Raw genomic sequence first — 22,436 nt, 5'->3', positions numbered from 1 at the left:
TCATCAGAGAAATGCAAATCAAAACCACAATGAGATACCATTTCACACCAGTTAGAATGGCGATCATTAAACAGTCAGGAAACAACAGATGCTGGAGAGGATGTGGAGAAATAGGAACACTTTTACACTATTGGTGGGAATGTAAATTAGTTCAAAAATTATGGAAGACAGTGTGGCAATTCCTCAATGATCTAGAACTAGAAATGCCATTTGACCCAGCCATCCCATTATTGGGTATATACCCAAAGGATTATAAATCATGCTACTATAAAGACACATGCACATGTATGTTTATTGCAGCACTATTCACAATAGCAAAGACTCAGAACCAACCCAAATGTCCATCAATGACAGACTGGATTAAGAAAATGTGGCACATACACACCATGGAATACTATGCAGCCATAAAAAAGGATGAGTTCATGTCCTTTGCAGGTACATGGATGAAGCTGGAAACCATCATTCTCAGCAAACTATCACAGGGACAGAAAACCAAACACCACATTTTCACACTCGTAGGTGTGAATTGAACAATGAGATCACCTGGACACAGGGTGGGGAATATCACACACTGGGGCCTGTCAGGGGGTGGGGAGCTGGGGGAAAGATAGCATTAGGAGAAATACCTAATGTAAATGACGACTTGATGGGTACAGCAAACCAACACAGCACATGTATACTTATGTATCAAACCTGCACATTGTGCACATGTACCCTAGAACTTAAAGTACAATAAAAATAAATTTTAAAAAAAGTCAAAAGATAGCAAATGTTGGTTAAGGTGTGGAGAAAAGAGAACTCTTGTATCACATTGGTAGAAATGTAGATTGTTACAGTGATTATGGAAAAACAGTATGGAAATTTTTTATAAAAACTAAAAATAGAACTACCACATGACCAAGCATTCCCTCATCTGGTCATATACCCAATGGAAATAAAATCATCACCTTGCAATCTTGTAAACATATCTGCACTCTCATGTTCATTGTGGCATTATTCACAAAAGCCAAGAAGACCTTAGTGGTTGCGGATGAATAAATGGACAGAGACTGTGGGGTGTGTGTTTGTGTGTGTGTGGTATATGGTGTGTGTGTGTGTGTGTGTGTGGGCGCGCGCGCGCACGTGCACACATAGTGGAATATTATTCAGTCCTAAAAACAATAAGATCTTGCCATTTGCCACAATGTGGATAAGCCTAGAAGACATTATGCTAAAAGAAATAAATCTGACACAGAAAGAAAAATATTGTACGATCTCACTTATATGTAGAATCTTACAAAAAAGTTAAACATACGGAGATGGAGAACAACAGTGGTTACAGGGAAGCCAGGAGGAAATGAGACGATAACCTACAGCCTAGGTGTGTAGTAGGCTATGCCATCTAGGTTTGTGAAAACACACTTTCTATAGGAGCTCTGAACCAAAGTCATCCTCTATGGAAATTGCTTGATATCCCATTACTGTTTAGCTTATTTTCCTTTCCACTCTCCTACTACCCTACTAGGATGGTAACACTTTTCATGGAAATAACCTAATAAATTACTTTCAAGTGAATTTTCCTTCCATTGTTGGAGCCAACTTGAAAATACATTATACAAAATAAAATATCTCAATGCTTAATAAAAAATTTTCTTTAAAAAGATCCAGTTTTATTAACCATTTGGGAAATACAAACCAAAACCTTAATGCAGTATCTCTCTCTCTCTCTCTCTGCTCTCTCTCTCTCTCTCTCTCTCTCTCTCATATATACTATATATATATATATAGTATATATATATATATATCACATACACACACCAGAAAGTTAGAAATGGAAAAGATGAGACAATGCCAATTGCTGACAAGGAAGAATGTGGAACAATTTCCATGTACTTTGAAAAACTGCTTGGCATTATCCTCTGAAATTGAACATATATATACACATATTAGTCATTAATTCTATTCCTGTGTATACATGCCTAACTACCAACCACCAACATTCAGTCACCAAAATAAACACATGCAAATGTTCACCATCAAAAACGTGTACTGTGTAACCATCATAGAAGCACCACTTGTAATAGCCACAAACCGGAAAATACCCCATTATTCATTAATAATATAATGGATACATAATTGGTAGTATATTCAAACAGAATACTACGTAACAAAAAGAATGAATGAACTACAGCTACACATAGCAACATGGATAAATCTCATAAGCATGATGTTGAGCAAAAAGATCAAATAGAAGAGTAGATATTGTGTGTTTCTATTTCTATAGCAGGATAGACACAGAGATACACCACTCAGATACTCTTAAGGAAGGATATGCTGTCTTCACTGCTGAGAAAGCTGTTAGCAGACTACTTTTAGCTGTCAAATTCTTCAGAAAGCACTTCAGTGGCAGAGAGCTGCCACACTCATAGCCAATGATTGATGGAGAAAAGGGAATATGTCCGGCCATTTGGACCCAACATGGGATAACTCTGACCACACGTTAGTTTCAGAGCTCCGCATGGGATGAGCTGAGGCTGAAAAGTCTGCATCACAGCTCCTCTTCTCCCTCTATCACATAAAATGTCAAAGCTAGTCTATGGCATTAGTTGTCAAGTATAGTTATCCTCGGATTGAGGGTAGAGAGGATTATACCTAGAAAGAGGTAGGGTAGTCAGTTGACGGGGAGAGGGGGGTTCTGTGGTGCTGGTGATATTCTATTTCTGAGATCTGTTTCACTTTGTGAAATTCCATCCAGTTGTATAATTATGGTATATGCATTTTTCTATATATATTATACTTTAACATAATGTTCAACAAATGTTTATAACTCCAAAATAAACAAATTAGAATAAAATTTTAAATAAAAAATACTGAATTTGAGATAGAAAAGTTAATCCTTGACTCATTCACCAACTCACTATGTGACTAGGGTAAATCTCTTAAACTCCCTGAGCCCACAACTCCTCAACTATGAGGTTGAAAACACAGTAAACTTACCCTTGCCTAAACATCATTTTTACATACATTTGTTCATTTTCCAGTCTCACAGCTGCTATGAGTATGGGTAATTGAGTTTTGGTATCCTCATTTTTTCAGTGGTGGGGCAACATCTGTAAAGGTTAGAATGCAAGTTTTCTGGAGCTGGTGTCTTCAACATCAAAGCAAGTCAATGTGTTGAAGAGAAACATGCAGATAATATGCTAATGACAACACCATCTAAGAAGATACAGCACAGAGAAAGATGTTCAGAAGTTAGGAAGGAGACTGATTCTAAATAATAGTTGAGAGATAATTCAGACTGCATGGTACAAAAGCAAAACTAAAATCACCCAATGTCAACAGCCCAGTGGAATTAAACAAAAGCCAATGGTTAAGAGAAAAACAGGCCAAAATGCCTACATTCGTCACGGGACCTATAGTATCTACAATAGGAATTTTATGATTCAGTGGTCTAGCCTCATTCAAATCATTTTAATTACAAAATATTAGCACACCAGAGAGAGAGAGAGAGAGTAAAAAGGAGTATCTCTTAGTAAACTAAATGTCTTTCTATTGGTCTGAGAATTCAAAGCTTCCTCCAAAGATATGGCTCCACTACTCCATTTTTCTCGATTAAAGCCATTAAATTGGTGTTCAAATTTCCCTATCAAAACCACACAGACTAAAAAAATTCGTATCTTCCCTTTTATTGGAAGAGAGGCCCAATACCCAACATAAATTTAAGAAAGAATAAATTATATACCAACTTCCATCTAACGTCCACCATGGCAATAAACTCTGACTTCCTCACTTTGACTTACGGGCATGTTTATTTTTCTTAGGAATCTTTAAGGCACAGGTAGTTGGCTCAAATTCAACTCAGTCATGCTGCTTGACAAAGAAGAACAGTCTCTAGTGGGTCATCTCATGTTTTGATGCATATCTTCTGTTGACTACCTCATAAAGTTTACAGTTCCTCAAGTCCTGGAATAATGCCCACCCCTAGTTCCAGTGTCCAGTTACCCCTCACCTCTAAAAGATCCCTGCTTTCCCAATTAAATCAGTTAATTTGTAAGGCAATTAAATTATATCTGTCAGTTTTCTTAATTAAATTGGTTGTTTGGTATCTTGTAGGACCAACATAGAACAGGGTAAATGCAAAATCTTATGCCCATTTCTAGGAATTAGCTGAAGAAATGAATCATTAAAATACATCTTCTTACAAAACAGTGAGATGTTGTAAAAAAGGATCAAATCGTAGGTACCTGATCCTTTTTCCTCAATTTCTGGCACTTCTGACCACTCTATAAAGGGATAACATTTAGGTATAAATAATTCCGCAAGACTGGACATGGTGGCTCAGCATTTTGGGGGGCCAAGGTGGGCAGATCCCTTGAGGTCAAGAGTTTGAAACCAGCATGGCTGACATGATGAAACTCCATCTCTACTAAAATTACAAAAATTAGCCAGGCATGGTAGCAGACACCTGTAATCCCAGCTACTCAGGAGGCTAAGGCAGGAGAATCACTTGAACCCAGGAGGCGGAAGGCAAAGGTTTCAGTGAGCCAAGATCTTGCCACTGCACTTCAGCCTGGGCTACAAAGCGAGACTCCATCTCAAAAATGATAATAATAATAATAATAATTCCTCAAGAAACTATTAAATCACAGTGACATCATCTCTTCTATAGTTTCTCCACATAAAAATATTAGACTGCTTGTAAAGTGAACTGAGAAACATGTCAATCATAAAGCTGTAGTCATTCACCAACATTTTTAAAGGATTTATAGCAGCATGTAGTTCTCACACCCAAAAGGCACTGACATTTGTTACGAAAAACATTTTTGGATGCTCTTTGCAATAACTTTTAATGATATGCAGAGACTAGTTGAAGTACCTGAAACTAAACACTAACTTTCATTCATAATGTGTTTCTGTCCCATATAATTAGTCCATTTGTACAGCAAAAAAGAGAAGGTAGAAAGCAATAAAAAGTTTCTCTGAATGAGACCCATATTAATATTTCAAATACAGTATCATTTTAAGTCTGACATTTTCTTTCCACTTTTTCATATCATGGTCAAATTTTTAAAACCATAAGATTTTATTTACTCATTATTACACAATGATTACTTGTATAATCAAGTAACAAAATAAACTAGAAAATAAAACAAAATGTTTTGACCCACAAACACCACTATATTAAGATATTGTTTAATCAGAATTTTTCTCTTCTTCTCTCCCCCAACCTTTCTGCAGACTCTGCTAGCTCAACAAAACAAGTGGATAAAAAAAGCCTTTTCTGTCAAGATGTCCTAATTTAGGACTCACAGTGATTGGTGATAATATATTGCCTTAAACATTAAAGGTGGCAGGTGACAGAGATGAAGCAAACAGTGTATTTTGCAAACAGCTACAGAGAAGTGAATTTAGACTTTACATAATAGGGACTATAAAAAGTAATCATGCAGGTCTGCAATGTAAATGCTATGGGGCTTATGAAACATCCAGCAGCATAGTGACAGATGATGCAATGCACAACACTATGCTAGGCAGCATACACTGCTCTTTACTACAGTGACGTAAAGGCATGTTCCTAACACATTCATTAAATTAGTTTGATAAAGTATGGTCTACGACATTGTACCTGCTGGGGTGGTCTAGGAAGCATGGGGTAACACTGTTCATGGATTGGCTGAACTGTTATTGATCTAGGATACAGGTTTTCTCATTGCTGTGTACCTGTGTTTGTAGCAAAGTTAAAACCTTTTGTTCAATTTTGGGCAGTATTTTCTTGAACATTTCAATCCATTACTTTAAACTTCCCCTGCTGCAGAAGGAAGAAAATCCTGCATGTTGGTTACTCCAATGTAATGCCAAGGTTTTCAAGGTTCTCTTCCCATGTTGCCTACCATGGTTTGGATGTTTGTCCCTCCAAATCTCACGCTGAAATGTGATTCCCAATGTTTGAGGTAGGGCATGGTGGGAGGTGATTTGGTCACAGGGCCAGATACCTGATGAACGGTTTAGCACCATCCCCTTGGTTATAAGTGAGTTCTCACTCAGTTGATGCAAGATCTGGTTCTTTAAAAGAGTCTAGGACCTCCCTTCTCTCTCGTCTCATGGCCAGAGAAGGAGCAAGAGAGAAAATAAGGAGGTCCTAGACTCTGGGCCGGGCTCATACGCTGGGCTCCCCCTTCACCTTCCACCGTAATTGACTGAAAGCTCCCTGAAGCCTCACTAGAAGCCTAGCAGATGCTGATGCCATGCTTACTGTACAGAGTGCAGAACTGTGAGCCAACTAAACCTATTTTCTTTATAAATTACTCAGCTTTAAGTATTTCTTTATAGCAACACAAGAACAGACTAATAAACTGCCAGAAGGAGAGATGCATGGATTGCCTTATCTCTGGCAAACTATTATTTGTGCAGATTCAGGCTCATGAGTGTTGCAGATTATGGGAATTTGGAAGATATACCTTCTTCTTTATACACCCCAGCTGCATAGGACATTGGCAAGTACCAGACATCAGACATCTTTGTAGAGATGCTTTTCAGGCAAAAAAAAAAAAAAAAAATGACAAAACAAAGACATGTGCTTGCACACAGCTATAAAAACACTATAATTACTGTTACAGAATATTTATAACAACCATTTCATGAAGAAAATGGCTTCATAATCAGGACTCTGAACTATGTGTAACTCACTACTAAGTTTCCATTTGTATTTTTTATTCATGAAGTGCTCATTTTCTATTGGTCTGGTCTCATGAACAGATGAGTCCTAACAATGTTGTGGTTTCAGGAACATAGGAGAAAGTGTTTGCCTTACCCCTTCCAAAATTCTTCCAGCCAGCTGATTCCTGAAATGCACAATTAATAGTTAAAGGCTTTCTTTAATGTTTATTCTCTACTAATACGTAAATTTCAAAACAAATAACAATTAAGCATTGTCAACTTAAGATAAGTTAATAAAAATTCTATCCTTGAGCACAGGTGAAAAAGTAGAGCACAGAAAGGCTATAAACATAACACACTATGTAGGGTACACTAACTTAGGGGAGGAGAGGAAGAGTTTAAGTAGGGAGTACTTATATCATATTGGTAGAAGTGATTGGTAGATGCTGTGTGTCACAGCATCCCTGGAGATCCTGGCAGGCTTTACATGAGACTAAAAGAACTGATTTCAGGAATAGGTTTGCTGGATTGTTTTCTCTTTCAACAAGATTGAACCTAAAGTTAAAGCTCAACAGGAGAAAACGTCTATTTCTACCTAATAACACAAATGACTTGTGGGTTACACAGGAGAAACCTACAAAATACACATCTACAATCCCTCATTCAAAATCCTCAAAGACAGGATTATTTCAGCATTCAGAATTGTTTGGGGATTCTCCAAACATAATATACTACAGATATCAGATATAGATACCATCACCAGTGGGGTCTGAGCTGGCTGTTCCTTATCAAACAGAATAATTTTTACAGCAAAACATATGGATTTCATTTTAAAAAACCTCTTAAAAAAAGGAAAAAAGATGGTAAATAGCCTTATAAGGGTTCAGATCAGATTTTTCCACCAAGTAAATTTGCCATAATTGTACAGGAAAAAAAGAATGCTTGTCAGGCCCATTTTGGTTTAAGAATCAAGAATAAGGGACTGCCATTTTTACCATAAATGTTTGCTCATCACTTTTGGACTGGAATGATCAATAATCGCTTCTGTAGCATTTCTCTAGCACAAGAACATCATATGTCAAAAGTATCTATCGGAGGAAGTGATGTGAATGGTTGATGTGCAAGTAAGTACTGTAACGCCTCATTCAGAGTCTCCCAGCCAAGCACTCCCAAAGCCAGAGAGAATGAGGCTGGGAAGACAGCTTTTCTCCTGATCTTCTATGATCAATATCTCAGGCAGAGAGCAGCACTGCCCCTAAGTTAAGATACCGTCATCACTCAAGTGTGTTTGAGTGAAGCTCGTTGAAAAGAAATGACGGATGGTAGCAGCTTGTGGCCTTCTGCTTGCACACTAATTGCCTCAGGATCCTGGTTCTTTTACTCCAGGATATAATTTCCTTCTCCCAGACTGTGCACAGGCATTGTCATCTTTTAAGTTCCTGTCCCTGGGCACAGGAACTTATGAAGAGAACTAAGAGAATTGTCCATACTCCTGCTAGTCGAGGCTTCCATTCAGGAAAACTATTTGCATTTTATCTAATGATGGAGTTACTGTTTTTAAGCATTCTACCCATCTTCTTAATTTCCTTCCTGATGTTTCTTCTTGGGTAATGCACCCTCAGTTCACACTAATGCTGAGCTCATGATATTCTTCTTAAAACTGGCTGCCCTCCAGTTTTCCCACAGCCAGTAACTTAAGAAAAGTCAAAATAAATTTAAAAGGTCCTTGAAATATTTTTGAGGCTGAGATATTTGTAAATGCACTTATGTAAAAGTTTATTCTCCAAGATAATGAAGAAATAGAGTATGATGGTCTTATTAAATAATGAACTGTGATAGACCCGGATGTGTATGGGAGGGACTGCACTGAACATAGCTGTATACAAAAGTTATCATCCCTCTTCACATTGGGTGAATAAGATACATGTAAGTGAGAAGGTAACTAAAATTCTAAGGTATCTATAGGAACAAACAACTGAGTGATACAGATAACAAGTGATATAAGGTTGCTTAGCATATAGAGGTGGATGCTTCAGTGGAAGTCTAAAACAACAATAGCTTAAAAAAGAAAGAATTTCTCTTACGTAAGTTCCTATGGCAATCCCATTCTACAAAATCATCAGATGTCTAGACATCTTATTCTTGCTCTGGCATTCTAATGGTAGAGCATTAGAATGATGCTCTAATTGTTTTTCTTTCATCCACATGGTCCAAAATGGTATGCCCCTTCACTAAAGCACGTGACTCCGAGGTAAACATATCATTTTTATTCGTATCTTGCTGGTCACACCCACTTGCAAGGGGGTTTGGAAAATTCAGTCTTTCACCTGAGTGTTTATGTGCCATCTAAAAACTGAAATTCTATTGTGTTAAAACTTTAGACAAATTAAACATAGCTTATTTGAACAGAGAACAATTCTTAAATTGGGAAGCACCCAAAAAGTCTGTTAAATAACCAGGAAGCCATTGGTCTGATGAGTTTGAAATGGGAGAGTTCCCTGACACCCTCGCAGGATATGCAACAGGGCTTGTCTGTTTGGCCACTGTGCACTCAAACCCCTTACAGGAGGGGGAGCATGCAGATGAACAGGTGCAGGAGCCAGGGTGAGTGCCCCTGGACTCCGACCCCATGGCAGTGTCCAGCGGTGGGAGACTGTGACTCCCGAAGCCCAAGTGGGTGTCTGTTACAGTGCATTCTTTTAGCCTTGCCATCCACAGACAGTTTAAGTGTTAAATAGCTCATTGGACCCTATGCCTTTTCACAAGGGCAGATGGCCAGTGTGATAGCTTTCTGTATCCCAAGTTCTTGTCCGGCATCCAGGAAAAATCAGATCACACACAGACTTGAAGAATGCATGCAGGGATTTTACTGAGTGGTGGAGGTGGCTCTCAGTGGAATGGATGGGGAACTGGGAAGTGGTTGGAGTGGGAAGATAATTTTCCCTTGGAATTTGGCCACCTAGTGGCCAATCTCTCCAACCATCCGCAGCCAGACTCCCCTTGCCATTCAGATGCTTCTTCTGCTCTTCTGTTCATCTCCTTGTGGAGCCGGGGATTTGGAGTTTATATGGATACAGGACAGGAGGGTGTGGTGGGCCAAAATGCAACTTTGGGGCAGGAAAACAGGAATGTCTCTTCTCATTTAGGGACACGGGTTTCCAGGTTTGAGTATGGAATCTTTGCAGGGGTACCACTCTCTTCTACCCAGCATTTTCCTGTCTCCTATCCATATCATTTTTTTCATAATTTGAGTTCCTACCACAACCTAACTTAATATACAAACAAACTTTATTTAGGAGTATATTTTCTGATAAACAGCCAAGTTTCAGTCAAACACAATTAGCCAAGCTTCAGCCAATCACAGGTAGATAACTGATCAGATCAAGCCTAGATCAAGCAAATGCCTCATCACACTATGCCTAAATAAGTAGCCAATCAGGTGATTTATATACTTTGTTTCTGTGTTGAGTGAAAAAAACTCGCTGCTCATGCCGTTGAATGCAGCTCTCTGAACCTCTTCTGGTTTTGAATGCTTCCCGATTTAAGAATTGTTCTTTGTTCAAATAAGCTATATTAATTTGTCTAAAGTTTTTCTTGTAACACAACAGAATTTCAGCTTGTAGATGGCACATAAACACTTGGGTGAAAGACTGAATTTTCCAGCCTCTCTTGCAGGTGGATGTGACCAGCAAGTTATGAATAAACATGATGTGTTTACCTTCTGAGTCACATGCTTTAGTGAAGGGGCATACCATTTTGGACATGTATGCATACCATACATGAAATGGCATACCATTTCATCATGTGGATGAAAGATGGACAGGTGCAGGAGCCAAAGCAAGTGCCCTGGGCTCCGGGCCCACGGCAGTGTCCAGGGGTGGGAGTCTGTGACTTCCAAAGTCCAAGTGGGTGTCTGTTACAGTGCATTCTTTTAGCCTTGCTGTCCTCAGATGGCTTAAGTGTTAAACAGCTCAGTGGACCCTCTGCCTTTTAGCAAAGGCAGAGGGCCAGTGTGACAGCTTTCTGCACCCCAAGCGCTTGTCTGGCATCCAGGAAAAATCAGGTCACACTTGGACTCAAATGATGAATGTGGGAGTTTTACTGAGTGATGGAGGTAATTTTTGTAAATGGTGTGAGATAAAGGTCCAGTTTTCCTCGTACCCTTTATTAAAGAGACTGTACTGTCTCCAATGTGTGTTCTTAGCAGCTTTGTTGAAGATCAGTTAGCTTTAAGTGCATGGATTTATGTCAGTGCAATCTCTTCTCTTCCATTGGTCTATCTGTCCATTTTTTATGCCAGTACCATGCTGTATGAATTAGTATAGTTTACAACTCTACAAAAAAAGATAATTACTGGCCAATATTCCTGATAAATATAAATGCAAAAGTCTTCAACAAAATACTAGCAAATTCAATGCAACTACACATTAAAAGGATTATACACCATGATAAAGTAAGATTTACTCTTGGGCCACAAGGATAGTTCAACATATACAAGTCAATAAATGTGATACACCACATTAACAAAATAAAAGGTAAAATCATATAATCATCTCAATATATACAGAAAAAGTATTTGACAAAAGCCAACATCCTTTCATGATTAAAAATCTCAACAAATTATATGTAGAAGGAATGTACTTCAACATAACAAAGGCCATAGATGACAAGCCCACAGTTTTTGATGATAAAACACTGAAAGCTTTTTCTCTAAGATCAGGAACAAAACAGTGAGCCTACTCTCACCACTTTTATTCAGTACAGTACTGGAAGTCCTAGTCAGAAGCAATTGGCAAGAAAAATAAATAGGGCATCCAAATATTGGATGAGGAAGTAAAATAGACTGAAGTTGAAGATGTTGATCTTATATATTGTATGGTATACAATACATACATGAAGAAGTTGAAGGTATGATCTATATATATTGAAAATCCTGAAGAACTCTATTAAAAAAAAAAAAAAAAAAAAACTATTAGACAATAGAGTAGTAAGTGTAAGTTCAAAATCAACATACAAAAATCAGTAGTGTTTCTATATATTAACAACCAACTAGTTGAAAAAGAAATTAAGAAACAATTCCAGTTACAATAACATCAAAATATAAAATACTTAGGAATAAATTTAACCAAGGACTGAAAGATCTGAACACCAAAAACCATAAAGCATTGATGAAAGAAATTGAAGAATACACAAGTAAATGGAAAGATATCCCATGTTCATGGATTAGGGTATTGTTAAAATTTCCATACTATCCAAAATGATCTGCATATTCAATGCAATCTTATCAAAACTCCAATGGCATTTTTCACAGAAATAGAAAAGGCAATCCCAAAATCAAGTGTAACCACAAAAAATCTCCTAATAGCCAAAGCAACCTGGCTCAAAAAGAACAAAACTAAAGGCATTATACTACCTGATTTTAGGTAGTATAATGATTTCAGAATGTCCCATAACACTTTTTTATGAATGTAAAGGTAATACCCATTCATTGCAGAGCATTTAGAATAGAAAGTCTACAGACAACATTCTGAATTCTTATATCAGCAATAATTTTACTGTCTTTTGCTACTACATATCAGCGGTTTTCTTCCATTTTCTTCATGCCAATGGTGTGTTGCTTCCAGCAGGCCTTCATTTCTTATTTTCCACTTTAAATTTACTTCTTTCAACAGGAATATCAGACAGTCAAGATTTCTAGAATTATGTAAAAATTCCAAAGCAAGTGGTTGTGAGGAAATACTGAACTTCTCTGCTATAAACAAAAAGACCAAGTTTAAGGTTTGAACTCATTTCTCCTCCTCTGACTTTGGATTGGGAGATATTAAGCCAGTCTTAGAATACTTCCTGAAGAGAAGGCTATGAAATACAAGAGTTGGGGATCTTGAGATTGCTGAATTCTGGGTTCCTTCATACCCTTTAAGTACTAAAGCTTCTAAACCAGCAAAGCAAAGGGTTATAAAGACAGAAACAAAAATTTTGTGTCATCTGATGTGATAGTGAGACCTGCCACTTATATACATCTATCACTTGGGTCATGTTTCTGTGTATTCTAGATATGGAGAAACAAAACATACATTGGTCAATGGTGCAATGTAATGAATTGGCTACCCAGGTCACCTGCCAGCCTCTTGCAGCTCCAGGTTAGCCTTTCTACTGACATAGGGATATATATTAGCCAGGTCAAGCTAGAAAGCCCAAGTGTTAAACCCATGCACAGGTCCACAATGAAAAAAAAAAAAAAAAGTTTGAAAAATTACCATGGATTGTTTAAACTTAATTTGCTGAAAATAAAGATGAGAACTCTTCATTGGAGCAAATTAGCACATAAACTGGAACATGGTACGCAGCTATTAATCAAGAAGGGGAAAAATTTTGGAAGGACAACCACACATAAAAGACTTATCAATTCTGTCTTTATGTCATAATTCAGTTTGCAAAACCTTCAATCATCTAACTGTCTCATGGATCATATTTCTCTGGTATATTGATGTCATCACATTACTAGGATTTAGAGAGTGAGAGATAGCAGGTACTCTAGATATCTCAGACTGACACTTATGTGCCAGAATTCAGAGTAAGTTCAAGGAAACATCAAGGCCTGCAATCCTATTGCTGTTCCTATGTGTTCAGAAGTGATGTATTTTCCTGTACATTTTCTACTTCTACATGGTACAGAAATATGTGGGACCCTGGATTTTAAAAACAACATATGCCATATTCAAATATGCTGTTCAAAACTATTTTTCTGAACAGCCCGAAAGGCTGTTAACATGGAGAATACCCTAGAGCAAGAGAAAGCTGTCTGGCATAAATAGCTTTGCTAGTTGTCCTTTATGACCATGAAGGTTCAATTGCACTTAGTCTCTGAGGCAGATTGGAATACTAGGGAGCATACTGCAGAACTGGATAGGGAATCACAACAGTGACACCTGGGTTCTGAAACAAAGCTATGCTCTTTTCAGTGCGACTTTTATAATAAAAAATAACTGCTTGCTGCGGATAGTCCTCTAGAGATCAGAAACATGAGCACAGGACATGAGTAAGGACATGAGTAAGCAGTAGCCTCTGATCTGTACTGCTCATCATGACCTTGGTGTTATGTGATGCATCAACTCATAAAACTTGGAATGCCCAACAGTTTCTCATTACCAAGTAGAATAATATATGCAAGATTGGGCTTGAGAAGGTCATAAAAACACAAGGATTTTACATAAGCAGATGGATCCGTTTCCCAATGTGCCTGCCACATAAACCATATTTCCCTAAATCCACACATAGGGCCTTGGAGAAAATTCTCTATGGCTGGGGAGAAAATCATTCAAGCCTTGTTTGCAGATGGCACTTTATTAAATGTTGGTATGAGTGGCAAGTGTATTGCTGTAGTCATTATAGCCCCACTTGTGAGTAGCCGTGGATGATATTGAAAAAGGGAGAAATTCCATTGAACAGAACTTTTTTTAAAATCAACTTTATTAAGTACAAGTCACATACAATAAATTCCTCAATATTAAGTGTACAGTTTGATGAGTTCCTGTTAATGCATATGTCTGTGTAGACCAGTACTTCTTTGCAGTCCCTGTCCCCACATCCACTCCCACCATAGAGAACCACTGATGTGATTTCTAGCACTTTAGTTTTGCCTGTTCTAGTAGTTTAAATAAATGAAATCATATAGTATATATTTTTTGTCTGGTTTATTCTGTTCAACACAAAATCTGTGTAGTTTGTGCATGTTGACACATAAATCAGCAGTTCATTTGTGATGCTTGGTAGCATTTGATGGTTTATTTACATCATAACTTATCTATTCACATATTGTTTCCATTTTGGGATAATAAAACCACCCAGAATGCACATGTACCAATCATTTATCAATATATGCTTTTATATGCCTTCGGTAAATACTTAGAATTGTTGAGTCATACTTTAAGCATATGTTTAATGTAGTGAGAAATGAGTGGGCTGATTTTGAGTATAGAATTTTTGGCCTACTTTGCCTGAAAAGAGATGTGACCTGAGGCAGAGATCTATAACAGTACATGCGTGTGGCTAATACTTTGCCTAGAAATAGCCAAGCATTTGTGAAAAACAGAAAAGAAATTGATTTAAAGGAGAGTTGGAGAAGTATGCAAAATAGCCTAAGGTGTAAGAATATTGTTCCGACTGGTTGATGAATTACCACAAGGCTCTCACTAAAGAGGACACTCCCAGTGAACAGGCAGCTGTAAGGCTGGCTCTTTATACAGCTATATCAGAGCTTGATAAATATATTCAAAACGAAGTAGCCATGTTAGCAAGTCAGAGCTTATGCAGAAATTGAGCCCTCAAACCTTCTTTCAATAAACTTCATCTGGCTAAAGTGTGTCTCATATGCCAGGAACAGAGAACAATGCTGAGCCTGGGGATACTGTCCAGTGTTTCAGGTAACCAGTCAACTATTGGACCCTATCCATTATAAAGGAGTAGCAGTTTTTCCCATTGGAGACTCTCCTTATTGTGATTAGCAATCACGAATTGAATAGGTGGAATTTTTAAAATATTATGTTCTTAACAAAAAACTCAGCCATTTCATTCTGGAAGAAATAAGGCAATCAGGTGGAACTTAGGATATTTAATGATCCTTGCATGCACAACACCATTCAGAAGCTGGAAGGAAATATCTCACAGATTTGGGGTATAGTCCTACACAGTGCTAAATACGCTCTGAACCAATGACCAATGTATGCCTCTTATCCCACATCCAGAATACAAAGAACGCTGATTTTTATATGCTGAATGTTTTCTCCCCACCCCCATAAAAGTTATATGTTGATGTCCTAACACTCAATGCCTTGGAATCTGACTGTATTTGGAGACAGGGACTTTAAATCAGTAGTTAAATTAAAATGAAATCATTAAGAATGGGTCCTGCTATGATTTGAATGTTTTTATCCTCCAAAATTTATATTTTGAAATCCTAAACTCCAAAGTGATGGTATTAGGAAGCAGTGCTTTGGGGAGATGATTAGGTCATGAGAGTGAAACCCACATAAGTGCCCTTCTAAAAAGAGATCCCAAAAAGCTGTCTTGACCTTTCCACCATGTAAGAATACAACCAGAAAGTGCCATCTATGAACCAGAAAGTAGGTCCTCACCAGACATCAAGCTTGCTGGTGCTTTGGTCTTAGACATCCCAGCCTCCACAACTGTGAAAAATAAATTTGTTTTATAAAAGCTACCTAGTCTATGGTATTTTATTGTAGCAGCCTGAGGGGACTAAAGCCCTAATTCAATATGACTGGTGTCCTTATAAGAGATTAGGACACAGATGCACACAGAGGGAAGACCATGTGTATCACCAGAAGGAGGCATCTGCAAGCCAAGGAGTCAGGCCTCAGAAGAAACCAACTCTGCCAACACCTGATCTCACTTGAGATCAGTCTTGAGAATTGTGAGAAAATAAGTTTCTGTTGTTTGAACTACCTAATGTGTGGCACTTTCTAACAAACTAATACAATGACTCAAGTAGTAAAAGTCACACTTCTCACAATTTCATTTAATGACTAACAGATTTTTTCTCTGTCTCCGTGATTCTTGGGTCTGCTGGTTTATAAGCTTTGCTACCCAAGGGTTACTAAGGAAACCAGGGTACAACCATCTCAGGCTCTTGTTCTTCCACAATATGGCATAAATTCTCCCTTCCTTAAGGATCATCTCTCAGAAGAGTTTGGAGGAGGACAAAAGACTGAGAAATCTTTAAAAAAGGGTCATTTTTTAAGAGAGTGGAATTACCAAAGGTATTAAATTATTAGGTCTAAGGTTTTAACAGATTCAACATTAAGTTACATTTATTTTCCTGCTCATCAGCAGGTGGAAGCTAATGAGGAAGATCAACCATCAATACATAAAATAGAAATTTATATTTTCTCTGCACACATAACTTGTAATCTGAATCATATTTTGCATCCCTTATGACAATAGTATTCATAGGAGTACATTTAGGAAATGCTCACTTCTCTTCAGTTGAGACCATTGTTAACAGAGCAAGCAGAGGAACCCTTGCAAAGATACATAGATTCTTACCCCAAAGTAATCAATTATCAAATACAATAAAACATATGTTCAATGACCATTTACCCAAACTTAAAAACCAATCATGCCACTAGAAACAATTAGAAACTAAACAAAAACACTCATGTTTTTTCTATCACATCGTATTATACCATATATAAAATAATTTTATTTTCTGGATGTTTTGTAACTAATTTGATCAATTCTCTATTATTCAAATGTTACCTTATTTCCAGTTTTCAAAGTTATAAACAATGTTACCTTATGTTCTAGTGCATGATTATTCTGTATATATTTGATTTTTTCCTTAGGTAAAATTCTAGACTATAAGTTAGGTTTCTTAAAGAATTTGAATATTCTTAAGACTTTTGGCCTGTCTTCAAAAATATTATAATATTGTATAATTCTGAGACAGCCAAATGCCTAGGCAGTTAATAAGGGGTCCATGGAGAATCTCCAACCCACCCGCCAGTGTTTACATCGGATGCTTTTGTAAATGCTCCCCTCCCTGCCCAGGGCCTTTTCTGGGCATGCCCACATGCACACTGGAAGCATGGGGTGGAACCACGGGCAGGGAGGTGAGAAGCCTGCCCTCTTCAATTCCTGTGTGGTAACACAGGATTCAATCTGTGAGGTGGCGGGCCTGCTAGCAGGACTCCATCTCACTTTGCTATGGTTTTTTTCTCCCCCTCCTTTTCTCCAAGTAAAATCCTGCTCTACTCACCTTCAATGTGTCCACATGCCTAAATTTTCCTGGTCATGTGACAGGAACTCGGTTTTAGCTGAACTAAGAAGCAAAATTCTGCAACTATTCCGCCTGGCATATATAGCAGTGGTCATTTATTCACTGCTTCATGAATATTATATTTTTCATTTTTATAATTTGGTGGAAGAAAGCTACATTGTTATTTCACTTTGTATTTCCTTTGTTATTACATACATGAAATTTTCACATGTGTAAGTTGACCATTGTTATCTCTTTAGCAGTTTGAAACACTAGACTTTAATTGAACTGGCCTAGGTCTAGTTACAAAGACAAAGTCACCAGAGAATGCATAATAACAACAAATATTATCCCTTTTAAATAGTTGAGCATGTAATGTGAGATACGCCATATAATTAGTGCTCTAACATGTGTGGGCTCAGAACAGGTTATCTACATGACAACAGCAAAAATACACTGAAGTGTTAGTCTGATGCTTAAAGATAACTGAGCTTTTTTTGGTTTTTTAACTGCTAAGCCTGACCTCTTTAAAATGGAAAATCAAATGTGGCATTCTTAATTGGGATATTTTTCTTTGTTAATGTTAGTTAACTATAATATTCAAAGCAATATTAATTTTGTATATGAAAAGCAAATGCACAACTTAAAAAGAAAGTTCCATTTTAATGTCTCAGAAAAAAGGTTTTAAAAAGAACCTTTTTTCTAAGACTTTAAATTTTCAGTAGTTAACAATCTGAGATGCAGACAGAATTTGATTCCCATGTCAAAAACAATTAAAATAGAAAACAAATCTTTCCATACTTTTCATAATATAGGTGGTCATTTTAATCATGTAGGTATTTTCCTGACATTGGTTCAGTCTTTGGTCACAAAATTCAAGTCTACAAAACCTTTGGTTAGCTTGAATTGCATTTAAATATCACAAAGCTGGTTGCTAGACTCTTCATTCTAGGGTGGAAACCCTCACATATATTCATAGCTTTTTACATACCTGTGTTTGTTTTCAACCCAGTTTTTGTTTTAATCAAATAAAGTATGATTTGAGACAAGGAGGCTCCAAACTACCAAAGTAGCATATATATGAATTTATACTCACCATACTGTAACTCTGAAAAGATTCACACACATTCCCACACAGTTAGAAACTTTTTATTGAGAGCAGATCAATAAGAACATTGCTGAGTTTAGCTATGCAAATAATTATTAAATTTAACTACATAATAACCATTAATTTGAAACATAGGACAGATGTAGAGACCTAGTTTGTATTAAAAATCCCAGTAAACTATATAAAGAGATTCACAATGTAAATAGCACAAATAGCAACACTAATTTCCTAAAAACCTGAATCCTGTTAATTCAACTGCAGGGGTGGGGTCGGGGGGTGCGGGGCGGGAAGCCAATCTGTTTAACCTGGGAAACAATCAATGGGAAGCTCCTTGGACATTTTCACTCAAACAGAGGTTAGAATGAAAAGATAAGAGGTTTGAAATGAAGAACCATGACTGGTTTTGGCTAATCAGAATATATTCCAGATTCACATTGGGATAAGTGAACACTGGAAACAGTGAACTAAGGTAGGTAGTATTTGGAAGTATACAAGAACTAAATCAATTTAGCCCCTTGATAAAGTGTTGGATCCCAAAATCCATCTACTTTTTACTGCGCATTGTTTCTAATTTCCTTGTGTGTCCTTATGCTATGGCTTGAGGCAGGGAAAAGTTCACAAATTGCCTCTGGCCTAAGAATATGTTTTCATATTTCCAAAGGTTATTCCAAGCTGTCTTGAAGGCAGAATGCAACATCCACTCCTTGAGAAGACTGAACTCAGGTTCTAGAGAATTTGGAAATATTATTCTTCATATGTCTCCCCTTCTCAAAACTCAGAAATAAAAATTTGTCAAAAGAGTGCTAGACGCATGAGGTATTCTCACGGTTTCAAAATTCAGAGCTCCTTTAAGTAATCATTTTTAAGATGGTTTTGCTTGTATTAACTTTCTTGTTGCTCATAACATTAACATTAATATAAATGCTTAGTTTTTTTGACTAGAAAAATAAATGATCAATGTGGGAAATTTGTAAAAGTTCTCTTAACTGTTACACATTTAACGGACTGGCTAGATTAATCAACACTCTCTATTTTTTCTGTAAAACCACAGAAATAAATGCCCAGGGGATACTGAATTTGCTTACAGCTGGCAAGCCTATCTCTGGCATATTTGCAGTATCTCCTCCCATAGGTTGATTTGTATGCCAGAATGGTTACCAGAACAAGGTTATTTATTAACAAACTCATTTATGCCAGTTGTACCTATTAATGTGTTTATGAAGTATAATTAAATGTCATATAAACCAAGAAAATATGTGTATGAAAAGAAAAAGCTATTGAGTCTATAAAAATAATTTGAGTTTTTTGGAAAGACTTGATAAAAAGTAATTAAAATTTGCTGTTTAATTAGGTGTGGACATAATACATTTTTTTAAAATTACAATAATCTGTACTCAGATCATTCCTAAATCTCTTTACATCCTTGCTAAAGAAGCCAAAAAGGGGTAGTTTATGAAAGAAAAAAAATGTGAACTCCAATTAGCAGGATAGTACTCAAAAAAAGAAAAGGCCTACGTTCTTAAAGAAAACAAACGAGTATTTAGTGCAAAATTTTAAAATATTTAGGATGTATATCCACTTTTGATTCTCTGCTTTGACTGAGTTTAAATTAACTGATCAACTGCCTATCATAATTGCTTAATAATATGCATAATCCCACCAGTATCAATGTTAATCCTGATTGCTACATTGCAGCATGTCTACTCTAGGTCTTTTCCTTACATCCATTTTACACAGTTTAGGATTAGAGCGTAATATACACACAAATTTGTAACTCCCTTATTTATTGACAGTATATTAGCATTTCCCCATATATAATCACATTTTCTTTTCCAATTGACTTTTATAGTGTCCTATTTTTATAATAGAATACTATATATATATATGTAGCAAAAATGCACGGCTCAAGGGCTTTTGCTATTTCATATAACCTATGTGCCAAAAAGTTAAATCAAAATGTAAAACATAACTATCATCCACAGAAATTTCCTTCATGACCCTTTCCAGTTAATCACCACCACTACTACCTCACAGGCATCAACTTTCTGATTTTTCTTACCATAGAATACTCGATATGGTTTGCCTGTGTTCCCACCCAAATCTCAGCTTTGTATCTCCCAGAATTCCCATGTGTTGTAGGAGGGACGCAGCGGGTGGTAGCTGAATCATGGGGGCCGGTATTTCCCATGCTATTCTTGTGATGGTGAATTAAGTCTCATGAGATCTGATGGGTTTTTCAGGGGTTTCCGCTTTTGCTTCTTCCTCATTTTTCTCTTGCCACCACCATGTATGAAGTGCCTTTCACCTCCTGCCATGATTCTGAGGACTTCCCAGTCATGTGGAACTATAAGTCCAATTAAACCTCTCTTTCTTCCATCTCGGGTTATGTCTTTATCAGCAGCATTAAAACGGACTAATACAGTAAATTGGTACCAGAAGAGTGGGGTGTTGCTAAAAAGACACCTGAAAATGTGAAAACAACTTTGGAACTGGGTAACAGTTTGGCAGAGGTTGACACAGTTTGGAGGGCTCAGAAAAAGACAGGAAAATGTGAGAATGTTTGGAACTTCCTGGAGACTTGTTGAATGACTTTGCCTACAATGCTGATAGCGATATGGACAATAAGGTCCAGGCTGAGGTGATCTCAGATGGAGATGAGAAACTTGTTGGGAACTGGAGTAAAGGTGACCATTGTTATGTTTTAGCAAAGAGACTGGAGGCATTTGGTCCCTGACCTAGAGATTTGTGGAACTTTGAACTTGAGAGACATGATTTAGGGTATCTGAAGGAAGAAATTTCTACGCAGAAAAGCATTCAATAGGTTACTTGGGTGCTGTTAAAGGCATTCAGTTGTACAAGGGAAGCAGAGCATACAAGTTTGGAAAATTTGTAGCCTGACTATGTGATAGAAAAGAAAAACCCAGTTTCTAGGGAGAAATTCAAGCCAGCTGTAGAAATTTGTATAAGTAGCAAGGAGCCTAATGTGAATCCCCAAGACCATGGGGAAAATGTCTCCAGACCAAGTCAGAGACCTTCACGGAAGGCCCTCCCATCACAGGCCTGGAGGCCCATGTGGAAAAAGTGGTTTCATTGGATGGGCCCAGGGTCCCCATGCTGTGTGCAGCCTAGGGACTAGGTGCCCTGTGTAACAGCCACACCAAGGGTGTGGCTGAAAGGGGTCAATGTACAGCTTGGGCTATGGCTTCAGAGGGTGGAAACCCCAAGCCTTGGCAGCTTCCATGTGCTGAGCCTATGGATGCAGAGAAGTCAAGAATTGAGGTTTGGGAACCTCTGCCTAGATTTCAGAAGATGTATGGAAACTCCTGGATGCTCAGGCAAAAGTTTGCTGCAGGGACGGCGCCCTCATGGAGAGCCTCTGCTAGAGCAGAGCAGAAGGGAAACATGGGGTCGGAGCCCTCATACAGAGTCCCTACAGGACACTACCTAGTGGAGCTGTGAGAAGAGGGCCACCATCCTCCAGACCCCAGAATGGTAGATCCACTGCCAGACCGTGCACCTGGAAACACTGCAGACACTCAATGCCAGCCCATGAAAGCAGCTGGCAGGGAGGCTGTACCCTGCAAAGCCACACGGGTGGAGCTGCCCAATACCATGGGAACCCATCTCTTGCATCAGCATGACCTGGATTTGAGACCTGGAGTCAAAGGAGATCATTTTGGAACTTGAAGATTTGACTGCAATGGCCGGGCACGGTGGCTCAAGCCTGTAATCCCAGCACTTTGGGAGGCCAAGACAGGCGGATCACGAGGTCTCTACTAAAAAAATACAAAAAACTAGCTGGGTGAGGTGGCGGGTGCCTGCAGTCCCAGCTACTTGGGAGGCTGAGGCAGGAGAATGGCGTGAACCCGGGAGGCGGAGCTTGCAGTGAGCTGAGATCCGGCCACTGCACTCCAGCCT

The 22,436-nt window shown here is 37.9% G+C and overlaps 1 long non-coding RNA gene across 2 annotated transcripts in view; it reads right to left on the bottom strand.

The window, feature by feature from the left end:
• LOC108537692 (uncharacterized) overlaps positions 1-22,436 on the bottom strand; it is a 119,253-nt gene that overhangs the window by 28,896 nt on the left and 67,921 nt on the right. The window contains exon 3 of one of the 2 annotated variants that reach the window (XR_001887902.1): positions 6,744-6,821. The exons of the other annotated variant lie outside the window; for it this stretch is intronic. This is a non-coding gene — a long non-coding RNA (uncharacterized LOC108537692). Of the gene's footprint in view, positions 1-6,743; positions 6,822-22,436 lie in introns of those variants that run through there. 2 annotated transcript variants of the gene reach the window in all.

This window comes from Rhinopithecus bieti, unplaced genomic scaffold (genome assembly GCF_001698545.2).
Source record: "Rhinopithecus bieti isolate Rb0 unplaced genomic scaffold, ASM169854v2 scaffold_14215, whole genome shotgun sequence".
In the NCBI taxonomy this organism is placed as follows: Eukaryota; Metazoa; Chordata; class Mammalia; order Primates; family Cercopithecidae; genus Rhinopithecus; species Rhinopithecus bieti.
Note: the sequence above shows the minus strand (reverse complement) of the source record. Positions and strands in the feature narration are given on the sequence as shown.